The sequence below is a fragment of the Pinus tabuliformis genome, chromosome 1_2 (assembly GCF_031772625.1).
Source record: "Pinus tabuliformis cultivar Carrire ecotype Pingquan chromosome 1_2, CPIR1, whole genome shotgun sequence".
NCBI classification, from domain to species: Eukaryota; Viridiplantae; Streptophyta; class Pinopsida; order Pinales; family Pinaceae; genus Pinus; species Pinus tabuliformis.
The window spans coordinates 1,182,006,107-1,182,015,335 of NC_142298.1; the positions used below are offsets into that span (position 1 = coordinate 1,182,006,107).

General features: G+C 39.7%; 1 pseudogene; it reads right to left on the reverse strand.

The window, feature by feature from the left end:
• Positions 1-5,274: 5,274 nt before the first annotated feature.
• On the reverse strand, positions 5,275-8,622 carry LOC149210444 (uncharacterized; annotated as a pseudogene).
• Positions 8,623-9,229: the final 607 nt, after the last annotated feature.

The following is a 9,229-nucleotide window of genomic DNA, read 5'->3' on the forward strand; positions in this document are numbered from 1 at the left end:
TTTAAAGAGAAGAAGCGAGACTTTGGATCTTCAAATATGAAGTAAGGAAAATGTGCTCCCAAACCACAGAGCAAAGCCCAAATCCAAGGCGGGATGACCCAGGACAACCCAACCAAGCTACAAGAAAATAACAAATCCACAAAACCAAAGAAGGAAATCGGAAAATGGTGTGAGTTCCATAAGAGCTCCACTCACAACGCAAGTGAGTGTCAGGCCAAGCAGTCACTGGTGGTGGAGCTGAAGGCTTCCGAATCAGATGCAGGTTCCGACTCAGAGTCAGAACCTCACAAGGGGAATGATAAAGGGAAGTAGATCATTGATGCGGAGCCCAATGCCATCATGGCCACAGCCAAGATCTAGAAGAATGAGCATGAAGATCCAAAGGAGGGGGAACACCTCTTCCACTCATAGATGTGGGTGAAGGGTTCTCTCCTGCAATTCATTGTCGACAGCGGGAGCCAAAAGAACCTCATTTCAGCAGAAGTTGTGAAGTGTTTGGGCCTACCGACGATATCACATCTATTGTCATACACCATTGGATGGCTTCAACAAGGATGAGATCTATGTGTCAGCCAACAGTGTCGCCTTCCTTACAACATCAAGCCCTTCATGTATGAGTTACTGTGTGATGTTGCTCCTCTTGAAGTTTGTGATGTATTATTAGGACAACCATATTATATATGATTCTAGACCTCGCTCTATGATTATTACTTTGGGAAATAAGTTTTACATGATACTAGAGGTAGCCCCTCCTACCGCTATCTCTTTGATCACTACAAAGTGATGTAGTAAGATTATTTCCTAGACCAAGATTTTTTTTTCCTTATGATACGCCCTCAGGGAACAAAGAAGGTTGTGGCCATGACTTCCAGGCAGGGCTCCACTGCACAGTAGCAGCAGATGGACAAGGTCATGGAGGAGTACAGGGACATTTTTTCCTCACCTGCAGGGGTACCTCTGCACTATCAAGTTAAACACTCCATTGATCTAACCCCGAGCGCACCGCTACCCAATGGAATGATCTATTGGCGCTCTGTTATGGAAAATGATGATATCAAGGGGCAGATTTAGGAGCCATTGTAGAAAGGGCACATCAAGCCAAGCTCATCACCTTGTGTTAGGTCCCTATAATACTAGTGATTCCCCCATTACTATTTTCATTGTATCCCTTATTTTTATTATTGTGCCCCTATTGTCCCCATATTGTTATTAGTGTGCCCCATAGAAACCCACTATTGTTATTGTTGTGCCCTTATGTTATTATTGTTATGTCGGCTTGATTATATTGTGACCCCTTAGACTCCTATATATAGAAGCGAGTTTTAGTCATTTGTATCCTCAAAGAATTGTTCATTTGTGTAATGTAAAGGAGGTTGCCCCCTTGAAGATGCTGAATTATAAGGTGTTAATCTATCTTTTCTATCTTTTTGTGAGCTGGTTTCCTAACATTTGGTATGAGAGCTTTGGATTCTAGGGTTTCGTTGCTCCAAACAAGTCATCGTGGAATGTTCGCTATAAATTTTTTTCTGTGACGTTTCAGAAGCTAAAAAGAACCCATTTGAGCCAAAACCGTTCTGAACTTCGGTTCCGAATTTTAGAGCTTGTCTCGCTATAGTTTCAGAGATATGATCTGAGGACATTAGGGTTTTTGTAGACTCCTGAATTACATTCCAAATAGGTCACCTGGGGAAAATAGTCATAACTTTTGTTCTAAGCATCAGATTGAAATTTCATTAGATATTTTAGAAAGATGACAACTTGTAGTTTTTTGTATATCAGTTTCAGGTACTAAGGTCGAAACAGTGACACGTGGCACTTCACACAATTTCTCTCTACTGAACTATTCTATAATCAGGTCACCGTGGAATATTTGGCATAACTCTTTCTTGGAGAATCCAATCTTGATCAAACTTGCATGGTTAGAAGAGGACTCAAAGGGCTACTACAAGGCGCAATTTCAGATATTCGAGATCTACATTTACAGAGATACAACAGATTCAATATTGAGCTCTTACAAAGTGAAAAAAAGGTGTGTAGTTTTTTTTAACTTTTTCATAAGATTGGTTTGAAGGAATTCAAAGGGAATAGTGAAGAATTATTAGCATTAACTAATGCCCTGAAGAAAGAAAATGGAAACACCTAGTAAGAAACATGAAATCTCTAGCATGACCCATGAAGAAGAAGAAGAAATGCGACATGATATTTCAAAATTACAAGGCCAAGTACAACAAATTTCACTCTCACAAAAGGTAACTGAAGCCAAGATGAATGGTGTGGAAGCTAATATGAATGGCATGAAAGTTACGATGGATGGCATGGACGCTAAGATGAATGGCATGGACACTAAGATTTAAGAATTGAAGATAAATTTGAATAAGTTGATACAAGAAATGGTTACTAATGGTGAAAGGGCAGTAAAGGAAACTCATGATGAGAACAAAAGAAATGTTAATCATGATTTCATAGACTCTAATGTTGGATTGAAGACCCACCTTGTTCCAAAAATTGATATGAGGAAGTTTGATGGGAAGGATCCCAGAACATGGATACTAAAGAGGATCAATTTTTCGATCTCCATAATGTGCAAAACATACAAAAGGTACATATTGCAACTTCATATTTGGAAGAAAATCAGTTTGTATGGTATCGATGGCTTTGCTCTCGTAAACAAATTGTCACTTAGGCAATTTTCACGGAAGAAATGATAGCACATTATGAGGATACAAAAAGAAACACCTTTTTTAGCCAATTGATAGATCCCAAACAAAAGGGTTCAATGATGGAGCACATTGAGGACTTCCAAAAATTGAACATAAGGGTAAAAGATATTCCAGAGGAGCATAGAATTGATATGTTCATAGGGACTTTAAAGGATAATATCCAACATGAGGTTCACTTTTGGCAACATGATTCACTGGAGAAGGCATTCAGGTTAGCAAGAAAAATGGAAAGAAAAATTATGGCAACCAGGAAGCCTACCACTCACAACTATAAAGATGGAAGTTTTGTTTCGCATAGCCTTACACAACCTACAAGGTTGAGACCACAACAATTGGAAGGAAAAAGAGCAAAAGGGCTTTGTTATAGTTGGTGAGTGCCAGTATTGCAGCAATAATGCTACAACTCTTGGGCTGCCAACTTTACTTTTATCAACCCAATAGTTCGTAACAAACTTGGAAGTGTTGGTGCTGTATGCACAAGTACTAGTTCTTACTGTAGTTTGTCACTTGGTCAGCTGGTGTGAGATCACTAGGATCTTAAGCCAACTTCTATAGATCTCAGAAGAGGCTCTATGTGTGATGAAAGAAAGAAAGGTTACTCTATAGAGGCTATTCTAATTACAGAAAGGAAAAAGACTGGAGTGTGAGGCAAGACCTAGTAAACCCTAATTAACAAGCTAATTCTACTTTTGCGAAAAACACTATGAAAACCATGAAAGCAATGCCATTACCTACTCATGAAAGCAAACAACATCTAACCATGCTATTTCTGGAAGTAAATGAGCAAAAAACATATTTTTGGATTTTTATGTGAATTTGACATGCATTTAATTTATTGTGTGTGAGTGTCGCAGCGAATAGGTGGTGTTGAAGGGTGGTTTTAGGACTTGAAAGGATGTAGGATGGTGTGGATGGGTCCTAGGAGGTCTCAGGTGGCCTTCTGGAGGCTTTTCCCACACTTGGCCTTCAAATGGAAACCTACAGGAAAATTTTCAAGAGGACATAGGAAATCTACACGAGGAAAACAGAAAAACTACAGGAGGCCTACAGGGGGAGGCCAAGAGCAGTTTTCACTATTTTATGGGTGTGAGAGTGGGTGAAAAAGGTGGATGGAGGTTGTAATGAGCTGTTAGTGTGCCTAAGGTCTACCATGAATCACCAGGAGAGAGAAATATGACCGGGTTTTCTCAAGGAGAGAGGAAGAAGTTCTAGGGAAGAATGCTGGAAACTAGGGCAGAATTGAGTTGAGATTTGGGAGGCCTATAGGGCATGGATCAGATGTAGGGTGTGATTGATGATAAGTTGGCCTACTACTAGAATAAATCTACTACATAGAAACTGACAGTCAACCAAGGAAATCAAGCAACAAGTGAAATGAATGCATTTAGGAAAAATAGAGTTTTTCATAAAAATGTCCTAAACTATGATCTATGAAAGGAAATGCTGAGAAATGTTGTAGGAAAGGAAAGCATGAAAGAAGAATATTTAAAATCAAGAAGTGACCATGATGAAGAAGATATAAAGCAAAGCAAAGTTGGACTATTAAATAGCTACAAACACTAGAAGTCCTATGAAGGAGGAAAATTTGTGTTTTTGGGGTGGCAAGAGAGTCTTTGCCTCAAATCATGGTCCCAGAGGGAGGAAGAGAGGCCAAGGCACTGTTGCTAGCCTTTTGAGTCTTCTCTTTATCATTGCTTAACTTTCTAAAGAAAGCACAAATGGAAGTAAACTACTAAATCATCAAAAGCAACCTATTTTTAACCATAAGAGAAATACATCTAATAGCAAACTAATCTACAAACTGAAACAAGGCATAAAAATACAAGTAAAAAGGAGCTTGGCCGCTTGGATTGGGCCCTAACCCAAGAAATTCATCCCTCTGAGGTAACTCAGTGCTAGCTCAAAAAGGATTCCATCTCTATTCTCAAAACAATAGCAAGATTACAGGAAACTGTCACAAAAATAATAAGCTCGAAATTTGAGCAGAGTTTACATAAGAGAAAATCCAACCCTAGTAAGGCCCTAGGCCTCTCTACTTATACAAATGAAGCTACCAACAACTTCATTAAAATCAAGGAGGCTTGGCTCCCAAAACTCGAGATAATCATCAATCATCCTCCACTTGCTTGGTTGCCTTCTAGTGTATGATTCGGCTGCTTGTACTCCGAGCTGAATGAAGGGGAATTCAAAGTGAGGAGTAATAAATGAGTGGGATTCCCTCCTATAAGTTCTCTCCTCTGTCCACTTCGAGTTATTGCTGACATTTTTCCACTCGATCCTTGACTTTGACCTCGAAATCCATTAATAATATGCATTAAATACATGTTAGACCATATGGCACAATAACTAACTCAACTCACTCTATAAGCATAAATATAATCAGAAAATCATATAATAAGCTAAGAGAATGGTTGATTTGACTAGGTTAGGAGGTAAAATGAGCCCATATAATTACCCATTTATGAGGCTCATCATCACCCCCATACTGAAGGTGTTGCTCATCCTCTGAGCAACCTAGTCAATCTCCTCATCTTGTATGGCCCTGGTGGCCTCCCTAGCATCCCAAGCTTTTGATGTGGTCTACTCTTCTTTGCCATAGAATTATGCCTTCCTGTCTATGTCCTTCCATTGCTCCTCCTCTTCTTCTTCTCTTCTGCCTTCTAGCATGCCTAACAACAGTGGGGAACTCAGTGTGAAGCCAATACAGTTGACCTTCAGCCTCTGCATGGAGTGCTTGTACATTGGCACTCTTTTCAATGCCTCCTTCAGCCTCATGGGGGAATGATATTCCATGATCTGCAAACTATGTGGTAAGGTGTTCCATCTCCTCATGCATGCATGCACACAGTCATCCCCAAGTAGCTTTTGCATATCCTCAAAGTGTGCAATGGCTTGTGCCTGATTGGTGAGAAATCTAGGGGCAATCTGAGGGTCATTGGTAGAAGGTTGTGTGTGCTGATGAATGCCATTGGATCTGATGGCTCAGCTCTTATCATTAATGGCTCATTCTGTTCCTTTATCATCAATATTTTTATTTATGCTGCCCTCAATTCTTCATGGTTCATCCATGAGGCTATGGCCATTAATTGTAGGTCCCCTAGCTTAGCATTGGGATCCCACACATTTATGTCTATGAGGGCCATGTTTTGTAAGTAGAATTCTGCCATCTTTGCTTTATCCTCTGAGGTGCTTTGGTCACACAAATACATGAACTGCCTGTAGTCTTGGAAAGGCATTGTGCCTCTTTGTGCCAAAGTATTTATTTGGAATTGTAACCATTGGTCCTTTAGATAGAGGCCATAGGATTTGGCTGGTGTTCTGTATTGCAATGCCTCCATGGATAAGCTGGACATGCATGCCAACTGGGTCTCTTTCTCTTGTAGCTGCCTCCGTAGCAATTCATTTTCAGTTTCAAGGTGGCTTCTTGTAATTGCTTCCTTGTCTCTAAGAGCACTCAACTCTCTGCCCATTTCCCTGAGTTTTTTTTCCATATGGCCAACATCCTCAACTCCTTTGGATTTGGCTATCTGCATCCACCTATGTGTTCTCACTCTTTCTTTCTCCAATTCAAAAAATAGTGGAATTGCAAATTTCTGTGGGATTATCCTTCCTCCCTCAAGTAGATTGTAATAGGAGGCAAGACTAGGCTGGGGATCAGGTTCTTGTATCTCTTGTGCTTCCTCCTTCACCTGTGGTAGTCCTTCTATCCTTTTCTCAAGTTTTTGTGTCTCCTGTAGTTTTGACAGTGTCTCATGTAGAAATGTCTGAGCCTCCTGTAGGACTATTTTTGGGTCCTGTAGTACTGCCTTTTCCTTCCATGTGGAAGATCTAGGAGTCCCCCTTTCAAATGTTATGGGTGTTGTTAGAGACTAAATCTGCCTTAGGCTGAAGGAAGGAAAAATTCAGGATAACCACACACCACGCTCATTCTGGTAGCTAGCCCTACCAGAACAGGAGAGGGCTCTCTCCCGGTCACACTCAGTAAAAATAAACAATAGGGTCTGAGATGACTGAAAATGAATACTGATTTTAAGCTAGTAAATAAATATGAAAGAGGTAATTTAATGAATGACTGAATTTTTAAGGTTTTATGGGAAAAAGGACAACATGAGTTGGGAAAATAAATCAAAGACGCAGAGTACTTCATGAGGCAAGATAGGCAGGAGGTTTAGCAATCAAACTGAAGTAATATGGAGTGGAAAGACTGTTGAGAGGTTGAAAAGGGCATAACCAATGAATCCTTTTCAAACAGAAGAAGACACACAGCGGATGAATGCTTTTCTAAGGCAGAGCAATAAACTGGATTCTACCTTTCTTACTTAAAAACATTCAACTGGAAATGATTATGAATGAACTGTAAAACATAACAAGATACATATGAAACAGAAAGAAGAAACATATGCTAAACTCATACCACATGAATCTCATGAATCAGAGCTGCATCAATTTATTAATTTTCTGGCCAAATTATACAGTGAAGCGCTGAGTTTTCTTCCACACCTTTCCCAGAACTCAACCCCTTTACAAATGATTTTAAATACAACAAATAAACTCAACTATGAGAAAACAGATCGACCAAAAATAGGGGATTGTTTAATCATTATTAACAAAAGATGAAAAGCCACCCATCTGTAAAAGGAGCAGCGTTACATTTTCTACTCGAATCTGTTGATGACCAATGAAGAGGTGAAATCTGTAGGTGTAAATCCCTTCTGAATCGTAACTGCAGACAAAAATAGACCTCCAATCCTATTTCTCTGTTATGGTAGATATCTTCATTTTAAATTTAGGCTTTGGTAGGTGTCGATGTCTCTCAATGCATTTAATTTCTGGAAGATGCTTAAAACGTTCCTTTACAGCATATAGATATTCGTGCCTTTTGCTCTCTCTCGGGAGAAGCACTCCTAACTGCTCTGATGCTTTAGCTTTCCACAGGCGAATATTAGCATCATCACTTCCAGAGACAACATAAGTTGCATCACCACTAAATTTCACACAAAACATCCTTTGCATTCGTTTCGTATGGTAGATTTCTCTGTTGTGACCTGCATTATCGGGGAATATTCTCATTGTTCGATCTCGTCACAAACTCCCGACCAGATGGAGAATAATCAATATCCACCACAGCGGAAACATGGTCTTGGTGATGCCATTCGAAGGTCATATAGAACAATGCTGCGGTCACTGGCAGTTGTCACAAATATATCTTTCTCCGCAGGATTAAACTGTACTGAAATGACAGTATCATCCCCCAAGCGAAACTGTTTATCGGTCTTGACCTGTCATGATCCCAAATGTCAACTTGAGGACCACCAGTTGCAAACAAATTACTATCCCACTGGTAATCTACAGCCCTGAAAGAATTTCTTCCCACATACATTGCTAGTGCTAGTGGCTTTTGAACATTCTCTGAGCCATAACTTGATTCCCTAATGCCAGCAACTAGGATATCCCATAGTCTAACTGTGCAATCATCTCCGCAAGAAATAAGCCACTCTCCTTCTGTAGACATAGTCAAACCATGCACCGCTCCTCTATGACCTGGAAATTGTGGAATTGTGCGCTTGGCCGCAATGTCCTAGAGCCGAATATCTCCATCCAATTCGAAAAACCTACTTGGAGCAGAAGAAATGAAATTGTTTTGATTTTTATTGAAGTTGTGATGAATTTTTGTCTTCGAGGCTCTGTGCACCGTGCACAAGCCCAGTGCACCGAGTCTCCTGGATGCGCTGCGCCAGAGGAAAACTGCGCTGTGGAAAATCGTCCAATGCGTTTCGTGGCCTATGTGCGTCGCACGCTTACCCAATGCGTCGCGCAGACTCATACACACAGTCTTAGTTTTCAGTTTCGCCCTTTCACAACTTGAGACGGTTTTCAAATGATATCTTGAATGCAAATGCATTGATACATATAGAAATATCTTCATAAAGACATGGCTTATATTTTATCTTTGTAAAGACCCACTTTTGTCATGTTTTAAAATTGGCATTTCTTCAATTTTAATACAACTCTGTTCTTCAAGTTTCCTTTTTGATTTTTGGCTAAAATGATGGCTTCTTGGTTGATTTTTTTGCAGGGATGATGGCGTTTGAACTTCGGGAAAGGATGACCAAAGTATTTATTTGAAGTACTTCATGGCGGAAAAATTTAAAAATACATATTTATTACAAACAATTAATTTGACGATTTCTTCTTCAAAACAGATTTTTGAAGAAGAAACATCCTTGAGCATTATTGATGATAAGAATTTTGGAATGAAAACTTATTGAAGACATCCTCATGACCTGTGGGTGTTATTTGACATTCTGAAGACCACACCCTAGACCTAGAAACTGAAATGACTCTTTTTGACCAAAACACCTTCTATGACTGTAAAAGGCTGAAATCAACTTTAATGGACTTTGATAAATTTCGACCAACCTGGTAGGTATAAACATGAGGGAAATGAGAAAACAAAGCCCTTCCGTCAGACAATGGCATGCCCCAAATGAAATGCAGATGAATGAGTT